The 17,945-nt window shown below is 38.0% G+C and overlaps 1 long non-coding RNA gene and 1 pseudogene across 1 annotated transcript in view; both read right to left on the reverse strand.

Annotated features, from left to right (window-relative positions):
- The window catches only part of LOC139358302 (uncharacterized), a 187,389-nt gene that overhangs the window by 101,954 nt on the left and 67,490 nt on the right, over positions 1-17,945 (reverse strand). The window lies entirely within an intron of this gene.
- On the reverse strand, positions 13,331-14,062 carry LOC105489103 (peroxiredoxin-1 pseudogene; annotated as a pseudogene).

Below are 17,945 nucleotides of genomic sequence, written 5' to 3' on the forward strand. Positions count from 1 at the left end.
AAAAATTATTAAATTATTTCATTATATTGTATTATATATCTATTGCTATAAAAATTACTCCAAACATACAGCTTAAAACAACAGACATTTATTATCTTATGGTTTCTCTGTGATAAAAAATTGAACATGGCTTAGCTGGATGGTTCTGGCTCAGCATCTCTCATGATTTTGCAAGGCAACGTGTCAGCTTGGACCGCTGTTATCTGAAGGCTCAACTGGGGCTGGAAAGTCCACTGCCAATCTAGCTCACTCACGCGTGAAGAGGCCTCAGCTCCTTGCTAGCTGTTTGCATTAGGCCTCAGTTTCTTGCCACATGGACCTTTCCATAGTCCTGCTTGAGTGTCCATATGTCACTCTGTGAGAGTCAGTAATACAAGAATGAGAGAGCAGGGAGGAAGCACAATGCCTTATATGACTAATATAGAAAGTGACACATACTTATTTCTGCTATATTCTACTCATTTAAAGCAAATTCCTACATCCAGGTGACAGGCAAGAGGAGCTGAATTAAGCTCCATCTTTTTTTGGTTGATTTATTATTATCATTTTTATTTCAACAACAGATTTTTGGGTAACAAGTGGTGTTTGGTTACATGGATAAGCTATTTAGTGGTGATGCATGAGATTTTGCTGCACCCATCACCTGAGCAGTGTACACGGTACCCCTATGTGTAATCTTTTATCCTTTACCCCCATCCACCATTCCCCTGCAGTCCCCAAAGTCCATTATATCATTCTTGCTGACATTTCCAGGCACATCTTTAACCACTGTTTCCCTAGATCTTTCCACTGATCCATCTGTTCTCCATGCAGTTATCTAGACATGATATACTCTATCCGCACAGCTGCAGTGAAGGTAGCAGGGGAGTGAAGTGGACTCTGTGAGAGTCCTTGGTTATAGTTTTGTTTAGTTTGCTGGTTTTGTCTTCACTGGCCTCCAGCCAAGAGGTGGCACTTTCAAGAGTGCATCAGCTGCAGTAGAATAGGGAGCATGTAAGCTTGCCTAGGGTCAGGTGGTAGGTGGGGTCCCAAGAGATTATGTCCTTTGTCTTCGGCTACCAGGGCGGGCAGGGAAAGACCATCAAGTGGGGGCATGATTAGGCATGTCCGAGCTCATACTCTTCTGGGGCAAAGCTTGCTGGGGCCTCCGTAGAGGATGGGAGTGTGGGTATCAGGTCAATGGAGCTATGTTCCCAAAGGGATTATGGCTGTCTCTGCTATGTCCAACAGGTTGCCAGGGAAGTGGGAGAAAGCTGGCAGTGACAAGCCTCACCCAGCTCCCATACAGCCCAAAAGACCAGTCTCACTCCTACCATGCTCCCACAACAGCACCAAGTTTATTTCCAGGCAGCTGGTGAGCAGGGCTGAGAACTTGCCCCAGGCTACAAGCCTCCCTGCTGAGAAAGCAAGTTGGGCTTTCAGGTTCCACACCTCCCCAACTGCCATGGCTTCTGTGCTGGTATCTGCACTCCCCATTTGCTCCCTCCCTGGATTCTGTCCAGGAAACTTCACGCTGGGTCAAAATGGTTACAAATGTCAGCTGGAAATTTCCTTCTCCCTGTGGTCTTTCCCCAGTTCCACTGGCACCCTGCTCCCACCCTCACTCAAGGAACCCTATGAGACAAAGTCAGGAATGACTTCCATGGGCACTGAAAGTGACCACAGGGTTCTTCCTGATGCTTCCTCTGTATTTTGCTCGCCTCTCTAAATTTATCTTAGCTCCAGCTACAGTCAAATCCTTCTCCAGTGATCTGGATCTTCAGGTTCTCCAGTGAGGATATGTGTTCAAAGGTGAAATTTCCCCTTTCACACTTTTAGCACTCAGTGTTTTTGGCTGTCTCATGGAGCCTGCAGTGGCAAGCCACTTCCTTTAAAGGGTCTGTGGATTCTCTCGGCTTTCTTGGTATGATCCTGCAGTAGTTCTTGGAGCAAAAGTTCACAATGTGAGTCTCCCTACACCGCTTATCTGTGCTCACTCAGCTCCTCCTCTAAGCTCCATCTTTTGAAAGGAGAAATATCAAAAAATGTTTAGGCATATTTTAAGACTACCACATATGGGTATTATAAAAACAATATTGTTTTTTACTTAACACAAATGCACAGTATTTCAGCTTTATTAAGTCTGTTTTCAGAATGAAATTCTCAAATGATAACATGCATTTTGAGGAACACTTAAACTCCGAAATTACTTTTTGGAATAAATTTATTTTTATATCTATATCTGTCTCTGTTTGCACTGAATGATAGGGGAAGAAAATACGCAACTATTTCCTCTCTATCCTCAGACTAAAAGAAAAGAACACCAGATCTATTCAATTCTTTATGTCCCTCTTTTATTTCCTATAGTTTAACATATCTGTATTAGCCAGCCTGGTCAATATGATGAAACCCCATCTCTACTAAAAATACAAGAAAAATTAGCTGGGCCTTGTGTTGCATGTCTGTAGTTCCAGCTACTTGGGAAGCTGAGGCAGGAGAATGGCTTGAACCCAGGAGGTGGAGGTTGCAGTGAGCGAGACTGCACCACTGCACTCCAGCCTGGGCGACAGAGTGAGACTCCATCTAAATAAATAAAAAATAATAAAATAAAATAAAATAAAATAAAATAAAATAAAATAAAATAAAATAAAAATAAAATAAAATAAAATGTCTGGATTAGGAGACAAAGCATAGTGGACCACATAACAAATAAAAAGGAAGTTGAATGAGACTTTCCATTGCGGTGCATGTTTGGGGAGAGGGAGGAGTATGTTCATGGTGGAGATTTTTTTTTTTTTTTTTTTTTTGAGACAGAGTCATACTCTGTCACCTAGGCTGGGGTGCAATGGTGCAATCTCAGCTCACTGCAATCTCCACTTCCTGGGTTCAGCAATTCTCCTGCCTCAGCCTCCGAAGTAGCTGGGACTACAGGCATGTGCCACCATACCCAGCTAATTTTTTTATTTTTAGTAGAGTCGGGGTTTCATCATGTTAGCCAGGATGGTCTCCATCTCCTTACCTCGTGATCCGCACACCTTGGCCTCCCAAAGTGCTGGGATTACAGGTGTGAGCCACCGCGCCTGGCCCATGGTGGAGATGTTTAACTGTCATTTCCTCCTTCATCCTTCCCACTTTCCCTTCTCTCTCTTATCCTTCCTTTTCTCTCTCTCCTGTTTTCTTGGGAACTGAGATTTCAGTGGACAAACACAGCAAGGGGTATAGGCCTAGCATTTCCAAGGCTGACACTTTGGCTGCCTTCAGTTTCCTAATTTATCTTTGGTAATACAAATTAAGCAGCATGCTTGTCAAAAAAAGCTGATTTTATTAACTGCCCATTTATCTTGCCCCTGGGACATTATTTTCTCTTAAGCATTTCCAAGTTCTCTGTAAGTCAGGACCCCTAGTTCAAATTCCAACCTTTGCCACGCATTACAGTCATGACACACATTTTGCTCTCAATCTGCACTCTGTTGTCTCAGGTTCTCTCATCCCCAGTGGTATCATGGAGCTTAGGTCTATAACAGTACGTTTTCCAGGCCCTCTACAGAACATACCTGATTGGTGGGTTTTCCAGCTTTATGTATTATATCTACTTCAAAATGTTCAGTCCTCTAGGCCTCTTGATTCCCTCCTCCTCAATATGGCAAAGAGTTTCTTGCATTTCTACTTTATTTAGTGGAAGATTTCACTTGTTCCAAGAACTCAGAATATTCCAAATTCACCCTAACAGCATGTTAGTTGTATCTCCCAAAATTCTAATCATGGCATTAAATATCATATCACAGAAAAGTACTTCCATATTAACAAACTATCCCTAACATGACTTTACGTTTCCTTTTGTTGCAATCCCCTTTTCCCCCTTGAGTTCAATGAGGTCCAGGCTCTTGCCCCATGACCAAGAAGAACAAGGCACGCAGACACCAGAAGGTGAGTAAGGCAGAGGAGAATTTATTAAGCAAAAGGAAAGCTCCCAACAGTGAAAAGGGACCCTGAAAGTGGGTTGTAAGCAATGGGACTGAGTTCTGGGTCTTTTATGTGGCAAGAAAAAGGAAGTCTTCTGTGGGTTCTGTCCAAATGGGAGAGGGTGGAGATACAATAGATACACCTCCTAGGGGTGTTGTATCTGTGCATGCCTGGAGTTGGTGATAGTAACTCCATCTTGGTTATTATCCATGAGTGCCTAATTGAAACACACATGGTGGAGGAGGCTAAAACCGCAATGCTAATATCATGTTAATGACATTATAATGAGCTGGGTTAAGGATATTTAGGTTGATTTACTGTGCCTGCACCTAGGTTGGGACAGTCCCTTCTGAGCAGACCTCCTGGCACAAGGGGACGTTCTTAACTACATTTCTTCCCTTTAGTCACAGAGGCAGTGTGGGTGCTGTCCCACGGGTGTCCCTATGACTGTTGATGTTCCTGCTAGCTGCAGAGGTGGTGTTGCTGCTGTTCTGCAGGTGTTTCTATTACTGTTGTTCTTCTGCCGAGACCCTCCCTCTCTAATTGCCTAACCTAAATCCCTCCTCTCACTTTGTTCCAGTATTCTTAAGATTCAGACTCATATGTATTCTTCACTGTTGCTTCATGTCAGGCCTCACTGAGGTCTCTTTCTTCCCCTCTGCATGCCTATAATGTCCCAGACCAAGAGTTTTTTGTGAGTCTGTCCTACGTAATTGGTCTAATGGCTGAGAGTGGAGAAGACAGTTGGTTCTGGGGTGTTCAATTTTGTCTTGCAAGGGAGAGGCCTATGCATCATCTCCAGGTAAGGGAGGAGCATTAGTCTTTGGTAGAGAGGAATGGGCTACTTGTGTAACCCCAGAAGATTCAGGGGAAGAAGGAAACTGAAAATTTTCAATGCATGTACCTGAATGTCTCCATCCCAAGTTTCAGGACCTTGTTCACAGCCAGTAATGAACCTGACCTTGACAGAGAAGACTTGCAGGGATTGAGAATTCAACTCACTATACTTTTCTACTTCCCTTAAGTCCTGGGCCTGACATTTAGCTTTTTCTTCCTGTGTTGAGAAAGATGAAAGACCATTTGTGCTGTATAGGAGGTCATCTGGCTTTACACTTCACCCTAAATTGGTGATCACACTCAGACATTCATTAATATTTCCAATATTTACCTTCACCAAAAGTCAGCAAATTTCATAATCCTCATAAGTACTATTAATATTTACCCTAAATCTCTCAAAGATAAGACATTCTGCCCACTATTGGGTTCATTCCACTTTTATTTCACCCCTTTTCAGCACTGTTGAAAGTGGAACAGTTGCTCTGGTACAGCATGGGTGATGTCATTCTCACTTCTAGCCAACAAGTGGGCAACCCAGCAGAAAGGTTACTTTAGAATCTGCTTCCTCCAATCACATCTGGTACCAAATGTCTGTTTTAAATTCCCCAGGAACCCAACTCTGAAAGAGAGATTTTCATGCATGCAGTTTATTTGGGAGTTCTGTAAGGAACAATACCTGCAAGGGGGTGAGGGAAGCTGGATTGGGTAGAAGAAAAAGTCGAACTGCAATACGGTTGCAATAAAGACCTTATTTGTCCCCTCAGGGAGCTCTGGACCTGGGATGGACATTCTAAATTGTTCTCAATTTAAACAAAGGAGCCAAATCTGTTTCAACAAGTCATCGATGTGGGCTGACCTCTGCAAGGAACCCAACTTTAGGCATAGGAGATTCCTTGGGCAGAGAATTCCTAGATTAGGACTCACCTGTGTTTAGTCAACACATCCAGCAGCTGAGCAAATGAGACTTCCTTAGAAGCAGGGGGCGGGGAGGGGGGGTAGGAAATTGATCTGATTAGCAAACCACTGCATCTACTACACTGTGCTCCCAGTAGCAGACAAAATGAAAGTACCATAAAAGTTGAGAAGAGGGTAAGGAAACTTTGTATAAAAAATAATAAGGCATAAATATAGAAGAGCATACTTTTTGTGAGTGATAGCAAATTGTTTGGGTTATACTAAAAAATGCAACAAAAAAGTATACATGAAAGATGCCTAAAGTATAATAGGTATAAATGGGAAATAAGTCAATTGGAGCAGAGTTTGAAGGCGTATGGATACCAGAGGAAGGAGTTTGGGCTTTATTTAGTAAACAATAGGAAAGTTTTTTGAACTAAAGATGACATAAACTTGAATTGAAAATTAAATAAAACATTTTTCTGATTTGTCCAATTCAGTCTATTCATTGTTCAATTTCAGTTTAAAACACATTTTTATCTATTTTAAAGATACTTCCAATACTATTCCCTCCTCCATTTCCTCTTTCTGTGTATGTTACATACACTGCACTCTTCCTTTAATAGCAGAAAAAAAGAACCAAGTGCCTGGTTGGCTTGCAAAAAAGAGATTTGCATAGAAACAGTCTACCAGGAGCAATATATTTGACAGTTTTGAAATAAGCAATAACGTGATGATTTTCATATTGTACTTCAATTATCTGAGAAGTATAAAAATCATTACTTGAGTCATTAAAGTTAGAATGAACAGTGGGGAATTCACTCTAGGAAGAAAATGTTTCTGTTGGCAGAATGCTGAAACAGTTAATCACATAATTATGCAACCCCTCATTTCTATTTAGCTAAACCTTATTTAAATTAAGATGACTTTTGCCTGTTGCCTCAGAATATCAACTTCTAAAGCAATTTGGTAGCTATACAATGTACTCTAACAGAGTACTTACTGATTTTCTATGTTTTCTACTTCTGCTTTTAGTCCAGAATGTGCTGACATAAACTCCTATAACTCCATCTCTGCTTTACTTGGGAACACCATGATAATCAGCAATTTCTACAATCTGTTTTCTAAATGGTAAGAAAAGTGGTATTTCAACACTACGTGCCAGAAAAGTAACAATGCCACCAGGTTTACTTTTCCCTATTCTGTTTCTAATGACTCAAAGCAGAGTATTAGTCAGACTATCTTACAAATTCCCTTTATACTTTACATTTATCACTAAAATTCCACAGAACGTTTGCATTACAGTGTTTCACTCTGAAAAGTAGTTCAGCTTGCTGGTGGAAAAAAACTTGCTGACACATCAATGAGTGAAAGCCTACAGGAAAGGTGGTGGGAGTGGGGAGGCTGTCAGCGAAGTTAGCATGTCTTTGAAAGGCAGTCAAAAAAATAAATAAATAAACAGTAAGAAATGGTTGCACGATCCTCTGGACACTAAGTGTGGTCTTGATCAATTACCAGGGGATCAGTGTTCTCTCCAGGGATGTTTTCCTTCACATGGACATACAGGCAGAGGCACACCTAAACTGTACCATGGACATATGGATCTCATTTGACCATTACGACATCTCTATGAGCTAGGAAGACTCAGGATCATTCCACCATATACAGATGAGAGAATGGAACCAAAACAAGTTATACAAGATGGAATAATCCATACAAGCTATCCAGGATGGAATAATTCATAAGTAGCAACAGAATCAGTGTTGAGCCTAAGCCACCTGTTTTAAACTGTGCTAATTTCACCTCATCATACTTGTTCTGACTTTGAGAGCTCAGTTACTTGGTTGACCTAAATTGTAAGTTAGTAGAAAATACATATCTGAGTCCCTTCTGTTCATACCCAGAGAACGAACTCTTCAAATAATGATTTGATGCTTTTGATTACATCTCAAATTCCAAGATCAGAAACACAAAAGCTGAATCAAACTCCCCAAATTAAAATTAAAGCCTTCACAGGGCACCATGTTGCCTATGAATTATTCTTACTCAATTGTGAATCTAATCACAATTTGAATATGGCACATTCTTCAAAACAGTTGGCCTGGAACCTTCAAAATCATCAGTGACATTGAAGACAATAAAAGGAGGTGACTGTTCTGGATTAATAGAAAAAAAATGGCAATTAAATGCAATGCATGATTGGATCCCAGATGGAAGGAAATTATTGGGGCAATCAGTGGAATTTGAAATAGGGATTTTACACTAGGTAATATTACAGTGATGTAAAATTGCTTGAGAGTGATTAAGGCACATAGGAGAATGGCTGTGTTCTTAGAAGATATATGCTGAAGTATGTAGAGGTGAAGAATCATAATGTCTGCACATTACATACAAATGATTCAGTAAAAATTATATGTCTATATGTATTAGACATATTTATGTTTCATAAAATTATATAAATATTATACATATATTCATATATTTATAAATAATTTTACAAATATATTTACACATTTTATTATATAAAATGTATATATACATAAATTAAATTAAAATTATATGCATATAATTTTATATAATATAAAATACCTAGAGAGAGAAGCAATTGTGGCGAAATTAACAACTAGCAAGTCTTAGCAAGGGTGAGACATGGGTGTTCTTTGTATTATTCTCTTAACTTTTCCATTGGTTTGAGATGTCTCAACAAAGAGTAAAAATAGAAATACCACAATAAGAATTTTTTCTGACTTGTTTAATTAATTTTATTTGGATTACAGTAACTTTACATAAAATTATTATTAATGCTACTTGAACATCTGGTGGGGACATTACACAGTGTTGGGTTTCTGTATGACTGGGCAAAACTTACTTTAAGCCTTGGGATAGTTTTACTTTGTATTATTATTTCTAGCATGAGTATTAAGCTTTTCCTTTAGTAGTAATAAAATAAATAAAAATATGAGAATAATGGGGAATGAGAGAAAAAGGAAAAATAGAAAGAAAGGGAAGTGTATTTCTGTATTGTCATTGATTAGTTCCTTCTTTAGCTAAATTCAAGCCACTTTCCAAGTGTCATCTACATTTCAAGTGTCATCTACAACACCACCTACTACAGAAGGCCATAAATAAAGCCCCATATCTCCTTGTCCTTCTTTCTTCTTTTCTGTTCTTGGGATCCTCATCATCTCCTTATATAGTTCATATGATATTGGGCAGGAAGTGAAGTGGTTAAAAACTGTCTCAAACCATTGTGATTGTGGAAACTTCGAAGGATATAACCAGACATTTCTGGCCAGGTGTTGGTGGTGTTAGACTACACTTCCTCTTCCAGTGATCCCATAGCATTTTTTTTACCTCCATTCATATTCCTGGATGTTTTTATAACTGAGGAATGAAAAAAAAGGAAAAGCCTAGAAAAAAGAAGGGGAAGAATGGGCAAGCCTCTAACATCTATTTTGTCTTCATCCCTCTGGTCACAGTTTGACATCTATTATTAAGTGCTGAAACTCGTAAGTTTTGCACTCTTCAGTGAAGAATATTTGGGTATTTGGGGGAAAAGGAGGGCACAGAAAAGGAAGTGCCACCAAACAGGAAAAAGAATGTTCTTTCTGCCTCTGTGTAGAACCAAGCACCCTTCTGGCATCAAGAAGAAAGTCAGGGAGCACCCAGGGGTGGCACTGTGAGCAAAACATTGGCATTTCCAAGATGATCAAAGTTTTTCCAAATAATTTCATAGGTAAAAGACAAGGACAGATGGAAATCAGAGCAAAAGATAAAAAGGAATAAAGACATAAGGATGTGGCTCTATCTAACAAAATGATCTGTAGGTACATGTAAGGGTTCCTTGTGTCCTCCTCTGCCAAGGTCCTGCCTTCATTTTGGAGAGGGCTAGCTACAAAACAAATCTTGGTGTTATAGGTAAGCCCCATGATCTTGTATAATGGCTGGGTTTTATTTTTAGTTCATGCTCCAACAGATATTTGCTCTTCCTACCAAAATAAATTTCCAATGCCCTCCTATCAACAGAAAGTGCAGGGAACAAACCCTGCTTGGAAAATGTCTCCATCTAAGAGCTGAAACACACTCAAAGAACTCTAATACGGACAGTAGGCCAGTGAGCTGCAGCTCCCACATACATTATTATTAACAAATTTAACAAGCATTCATTATTTGGCAGAGCATATGAGAAGGAAGAAAACCCCCCAGGGAAATTGCCGAAAAATCCTCCTTAATTAAAGACTGTACTTAGAGTAGTTGCAAAGTCAAAAAAGAAAGGACTTTCTAAGTTTACAAAGATGGGTCTGAAAGCAAGATGCTAACATACAGTGCACACATCCCAGGAGAGACAGAGAAACATGGAACATGTTAGAACATAACCATAGCCAGAAAATAAACTCTTCTTTGAAAAGCAGTACAATATATGACCTAGGAGTTAAAAAAAGGGCCTCTAAAAAGAGGCCTGGGTTTGAATTCTAACTCTGCCACCTTTCATCTATGTGACCTCAGGAAAGTTATTTAAACTTTTTGTACCTTATCAGGGGAACCAACCCCCAATATTTCAATGTAGGTCCTTTCTATTTTCCCTAAGTGTTGAGAAATAAAGAGAAAGAGTACAAAGAGAGAAATTTTACAGCTGGGACTCTGGGGGTGACATCACATATTGGTAGGACCGTGATGACGACCCTGAGTCACAAAACCAGCCAGTTTTTATTAGGGATTTTACAAAGGGATGGGGTGTACCAACAGGGAGTAGGTCACAAGGATCACATGCTTTAAAGGGCTATAAAGATCACAAGGCGAAGGCAAAATTAGAATTACTGATGAGGGTCTATGTTCCACTGTGCACACATTGTCTTGATAAACATCTGAACCAAAAACAGGTTTCGAGAGCAGACAACTGGTCTGACTAGAATTTACCAGGCTGGAATTTCCCAATCCTAGTAAGCCTGAGGGTACTGCAGGAGACCAGGGCGTATTTCAGTCCTTATCTCAACCACATAAGACAGATACTCCCAGAGCAGTCGTCTATAGACCTCCCACTAGGAATGCATTCCTTCCCCAGGGTATCAATTACTAATATTCCTTGCTGGGAAAAGAATTCAGCAATATTTATCCTACTTGCACATCCGTTTATAGGCTCCCTGCAATAACAAAAATAGGGCTCTATTCTGCCCAACACTGCAGGCAGTCAGACCTTATGGTTATCTTCCCTTCTTCCCTGAAAATCACTGTTATTCTGTTCTTTTTCAGGGTGTACAGATTTCATATTGTTCAAACACACATTTTACAATCAGATTTCATACTGTTCAAACACACGTTCTACAATCAATTTGTACAATAATGGTCCTGAGGGGACGTGCATTCTCAGCTTACAAAGATAACAGGATTAAGAGATTAAAGACAGGCATAAGAAATTATAAGAGTATTATTAGGGAAGTGATAAATGTCCATGAAATCTTCACAATTTATGTTCGGAGACTGCAGTGAAGACAGGTGTAAGAAATTACAAAAGTATTAATTTTGGGAACTGATAAATGTCCATGAAATCTTCACAATTTATGTTCTTCTGCCTCAACTCCAGCTGGTTCCTCCGTTCAGGGTCCCTGACTTCCCATAACAGTACATTAGTTTCCTCATTTTAAAAGTGGATTTAATAGTATCCCTCTCATGTCTTGTGAAAATCAAATGAGTTAATCTTTCTGAACAGTGTCTGGAACAGAGCAAGCACCAATAAATGATAGCTGTTATAATATATTAATTATTGTTGGTGACAAGTAATCTAGAGGCTGAGTCATCTCAAACATCACTTCTTTCTGGGGGGAAAAACTTAAATAACAGCAAGCTTCCCAGTGTCTTTCCTTTCCCCTTTTTGTTTATTAAATCTGACCATATATGCAAAATTGTATATTATTTTTGTCATGATCACTGTCAAATGAAGTTAAGACTTACGTTAAGTGAACCAATACAGTTGAGTAGCACCATGTATAGAAATTTACCTCGATGGGGCTTATTCTTATCTGGGTGTTTGCCTGTTAAAATAGCCTTTAGGCACACCTCCATCATGACACCACATGAATGGATGGCCTCTTCAACTAAACAGTGAGCTCACTGATTCCAGGGCAATGGCCTTAATGAGCTGAATCTGTGGTACATAAGCCAACACAATGCCTGGCATTTGATAAAGCCTACTGGTTTTACCTCCTGTTGTATGCCTGTTTTTGTTATAAGCAATAAATGTAATATTGTTATAAACTTCAAGCAGCTGGAAAAAGCCAGTGAAAGTGATTATCTTGGGATCCTGCACTAATTAATGAAGGAATTACCTAGCGAAATTCTCAAGAACACAACTGCCTGGGCTGCCATCCTGTCCTCCCAGATTGATTCAAGCAGACATGGGTGGAGCTCAAGCATTTGATTCCAATGTGCGGCCAAGTTGAAAGCTACTGCCTCCTACCTTTAACTGTATCCTCAATACACAGTGAACAGAATGATCATTTAGAAAATGTGGTCAATATGGATTCACAACAGCAACAAAGTGCACAAATAGTCAGCTAAGATTATAGGGCAGCATTTAACAAATCATTGATCTGTGACACACTATAGGGGTTGTGAATGTTAACAAAAGGTACGAACCAATGACAGCTTCAGTCCTAAGGAAGGTGTTTTCAATTAAGATAGAGTACAAGGGAGTAGAAAAGGAACAATACAGTCATGTTAATATGGCTGACTAATCAAACCTTCTATTTTCAGAATTTAAAAAAATAAAAAATGTTTGTTGCTAGCTACATAGATAAATAGAAGAGTCCTTACCCTCTGGCAATTCAACCTAGTGAAGAAGCAGTCATGTAAAATAAAATAAAAATTAAAATGCAATATGTTATATGAAAGGAACATGTAAGAATATACTACAACTTAAAATGTGCTCATCTTTTGACCTAGAAATCCCATCTAGGGAACTCTTGTATTGTAGTTTCCCCATGCCTTGAGAAAATAATATAGAGTTATATGTTAGGATATTTGTAAAAGAATGTTTATGTACACATCATTATAGTAGGAGAAGAAAAGGAAAATAATAGAAAAAAAGAGAAAAAACATACATGTCTACTAATAGAAGCAGGCTGAATAAATTATAAAACATTTGTATACAGAAAGACTGAGGTATATACATGCTACACTGGTTTTAGAAAAGCAAGTTCCAACATAAAGTATACTGCATAACCATATTTTTGTAAAAAGAAAATAAGAAAATATCTACATGTTTTCAAAGTTATTTATTTGTTGGAATAAAGACAGAAGAGTTTAAAACAAGTTACAAGCACTGAGTATACTGGAGAAATCTGATTGGAGGGAGTAAGAGTACAGTCCATTTACCATTTTTTGAGTATACCTGTTTTGATTTTTTTTTGCTTTGACAACAGCATGTATTACTTTTGTTATTTAAATAGCTGATAAAATAAATTAAAATAAGAAAATACATTATGATATTCTTTTATTTTTTTCTCAGTTCAAGTTTAAAACAAACCACAAAAGATCAATGGGTTGATGCTCTCTACTGACACATCATACAATCAGTGGCCTCCCCACAACACAATTCAGGCCATCACTTCCAAAGGAAGAAAGGCTCGTCTCTCCACCCCCTGTAGGAAAGGCCTACCTTGTAACACACCACAATTCGGCTGAATCTGAAGTCTTGTATTTTACTCATGGAAAAAAAAAATACAAAGGAGATTTTGTTCTCAGGGGTTCCCACTGCAGCCTGGCACTAAAACAGCCCAGCACTCACTTCTGCTTGGAGAAATATTTTTTGCTCTTTTGGACATCAGACTTGATAGTATCACTGCCAGGTTTCCAGCCAGCTGGGCACACTTCCCCTTGTTTGTCAGTGAACTGGAAGGCCTGAACTAGTCTCAAAGTTTCATCCACAGAGCAGTCAACAGGGAGGTCACTACAGTGACCTGCTGAAGAATACCCGTATCATCAACGATAAAGAGGCCCCTGAATGAGATGCCTTCATCAGCGTTTAAGATCCCATAATCCTGAGCAATGGTGTGCTTTGGGTCTGATGCCAAAGGAATGTTCATGGGTCCAGCCCTCCTTGTTTCTTAGGTGTGTTGATCCATGCCAGGTGACAGAAGTGAGAATCCACAGAAGCATCAATCACTTGGCAGTTGAGTTTCTTAAATTCTTCTGTACCACTGAAAGCAATGATCTCTGTGGGGCACACAAAAGTGAAGTCAAGCAGGTAAAAGAATACAACATATTTCCTTTGTAGTCAGACAGGCTGATGTCTTTAAACTGACCGTCTGACATAACGGCTGTGGCTTTGAAGTTGGGGGCAGGGTGCCCAATTTTAGCATTTCCTGAAGACATCTTCCTATCAGCGGTCCTCACACAAGCTTCTGAGAACAAACCACCAACACCAGGCAGGGAGAGGATACTATGATAGTTATTCTTAGTAAGACATGAAAGCAATAATATTTTATGCTATATGACTTTCTATTTCAAATTAGTTGGGACTGTTGTGTAGACACCAATGGAATCAAAAACTATTTTATATCAGTATCAGTTCAGAGATAGTAGATAACAGAAATATAAAACACGATTTTTAAAGGAATTGCATATGAGAGGAGGTGAGAACCAGGTTTGAAAACACTTTGTTTATTTTGGCAACTGGTGATTTTCATCCAAGATTGAAATCATACGGGTCTCCTTGTTCTTTCTACCAAAAGATAATGTTGCACCTGTCTTTTCATCATGACTAAACCACTAAATTTATAATTGGTGTGACAAAAATGCACTGATGAGTCAAACATGAGTGAGGTATTCAAAAGCCACCAGAGACTTGCACAAACATTCTAATTATCTTCCTTTTTCAGAAGCCTCAGCCACCTCTTCAGCCCTGAGTGCCAGCAGTGGGCCAAAGAGGTCTCTCTTGCCAGCATTAGACTGAAGCAGTGGAGTACAGAGAACTCCAATTATTGTTCCCTGATACAGGTTATTCATTCTTTTTGAGAGTTTGTCCCCACAGAGAGTCCTTAATTGTATACCAATTACTATCTAACTGGCATTCTTCAAGGTGTGGCTATTTTATTAAAGAATTTCAGTAACATAAATTACAAGTGTCTATTCTTGCCTCTACAGAATGGTTTTATATTTCATAACATTTTATAAGCTGATTTATTTACAGTGTTAAATTTGTAACAGGCAACTTTATTAATGTGGGGAAATACAGTTTAATTAATATACATTGTTTCTTATACATTAGCATGACAATCATACCCCCTCGATGGAAATACATGAACACAGCCACAGCGCCCCCAGTTTTCGAGCCCTCACAGGTTGATCTCTGTTGTTTGATGTTGCTGCTATGTGTTCTCTATTGGACAGGTTCTTAAAAATCAGAAGTGAGAAGTCCCACAATTAAAACTAGGTTACATCACAATGTATTATTAAAAGACAGTTATCATTTTTTCTTTACAGTAGTAATTTCTCAGTTTTTATTAGCCAAATTATATTGCCTTCTGGAAACTCCAGAGAGTAAGCACAATAGAATATTTCTAGGGAAATGGGGAACTTTCATAAATATGGGCTTGGTTTCCAAGTTGAAGCCAAAGCCAATTTTACGAATTTAATTTTTGTTCTACAAGGTCATGAACTTACAGTAAAACCAAGGGCTAAATTTAAAGCAACATTGATCTTATATATGAATCTGGGTGAAAACTATGCAAGGCAAGGCAGTTTATGCTGAATTAAGCTGTGTTTGCAAAATGTGATAAAAAGCACTGCCTATTTTGGAACCCATTTCAATGGGTGTGCACTCATGAGGGCTAAGTCAAATAAAAAAGTCTGCCCAAATTTACTTTGGGGTGAGGCTGTCAGATTTCACACAGTTTTCATTGCCAATAGCAAGCATTTCTCAGTCAGAGTGGACCATAAAGTTGCCATTTTTCAGAACTGAAGTTTACTCTTAGAAGAAATTTAACATTAGAACAAAAAGCCAAATACCTATATCTAAAACCAGCCCAAAGAATTAACTGTTTCATATATACAGTATATATTACACAAACATACATATGTACATGTATATGTTTATGTGTGTAGGACAGATATATATATTCTGTGTGTGTATATGTGTGTGTATAAATATATAAAGAGTGAGAGAGCCAGAAAGAGATAGACAAGAGGGAGATACACACACACAGACACACACACACACATCACTGGTTAATTATATTTGAAGACAATAAAAGAAAAAAGTTGATAGTATTTTTTTCCAGTAATATTGAGGACCAAGCCAGGTCTTTTCAAGTACATTATCTTACGAATCATACAACAATCATATGAAATAGCTATATCCTATTTATAGCTTTTTTTTTTTTTTAAATTGAAGACAGAGAATTTCAGGGACTTTCATAAGAAATGCAGCAAAGCTGGGTTGTAAAATAAGGTACCACAACTCCATATCCTTTCTTCTAGCTTTTAACTTTGTATAAGTCAGTGATTCTGCTACTTAACTAAGAGGAATGTTATTATGAAAATACCAGTCTAGGCCAAATATGCATGTTTTTGATCCACTTTAAATGAGTTAGCATTTGAATAGAACACAGGACAAAGCTTAAGGAACAAATAAACAGACAAGACAATAGTGTATATTAAAAATTCAATTAAAATATTACATAAAAATTTAAAAGTAAATACCTAGGGGGAAGAAATGTGCAGAAAAGAAAAAGTCACGTATGGAAGAGATGGGCTAGACTGCTCTGTGGAAAATGTGATGATTTTGTTAAGTTAAATTTATGGCTATTGCAGATTAAAAGAAAGAGAAATAAAAACAAACAGAATAACAGCTTAATGTTACAGTTGAATAGAATTCAAGTTATCCTGTAACAATTTTAATTTAAATATAATATGCCAACCTCTACCTTTAAAGCAAAATAAAAGCATATATAATGTCCCATTTTTCCACATAATTAAATTGTGTTCCATTATGTCACCAAATGGTTATTATGAGCCATATACATTTTACTTAAAAATAATCTGCACCTGAAAAAGGTAAAGTAGAATTTAAGGGTCTTAATCACATTTGCAGATATGTTGATTATTCATTCAGTTAAAGTAAACCTTTGAAACCAAATATTATTTCAAAGTATAAGAAAAATATAATGGATGCCTATTTAAAAATTCCCACATAGGTATAACCCCTAATATTTTACCAATCCAAAAGCATAAAATCTTTTGAAATTACTTGGATTTGTAAAACTAACAACTTAGAGATGGCATGTGAACAAACCCTTAGAAGAGAATGAGTTTTAAGATGAGAGAAATTAGGGCAACATTTTCCCCAACTCCCTTATAAATGAATCTAGTATGTAACTCATACTACATTTTAATGGGAACATATTCAATAAAAGACATTTAATATGAATTTTTAAAAAATATTATAAACTATATACAACTTGCAATATAAAATATTGACTTGCTGCTTGGGTTAATTACATTTTTATAAATAAAATATAAGCTATTCATAAAATGAGAAAAAGGAAAAATGAAAATAACTTACAAATAAACTTATTAGTAGGAGGATGACAAGGGCTAAAACTATTTACTCCCATGCTACTTAATATAATATTAAAGTGTATACATTTCTTGGGGAAATGCATGTGGAAACATTTCATTTAAGGTGGAAGGGACTGTGGATATTTGTCCAGGGAGTGTGAAGAAGCTGGTGTAGGATAAGGAGGAAAATATATGTAGAGCTGTATTCAAACATTTGGGAAGCTATGCATGCAAAAAGAAATAGGCATTTTTCCCCTGAGCTCTAAGGCAGTGGTAATCAAACTTTAAAGTACATAAGTGTGATGGTTAATTTTATGTGCTAACTTGCCTGAGCTGAGGGATGCCCAGATAGCTGGTAAAGCATTATTTCTGAATGTGTCCAGTGAGGGACACTTTCTGACTCATAGCTAGTGCCTTCTTTCTGTGTCCTCACATAGTAAAATGGGAGAGAGGTCTCTTTCTGGCCTTTTTCATAAAGGCACTAAGCCCATTCATGAGAGCTCTGCCCCTATGGCCTAATCACCTCCTAGTGGCCCTACCTTATAATACTATCATCTTGGGGGTAAGTACTACAGTATATAAATTTTGAGGGGATGTAAACATTGAAACCACAGCAATAGGAATCCTCACAAAGGTTGTTTATGATTTTTATTTCTGTATTCCACGCCTGGACAATCTGATTCCAAAGGTAAGAGGTGACATTTTTAAAAGCAGCA

Source organism: Macaca nemestrina, chromosome 14 (genome assembly GCF_043159975.1).
Source record: "Macaca nemestrina isolate mMacNem1 chromosome 14, mMacNem.hap1, whole genome shotgun sequence".
Lineage (NCBI taxonomy): Eukaryota > Metazoa > Chordata > Mammalia > Primates > Cercopithecidae > Macaca > Macaca nemestrina.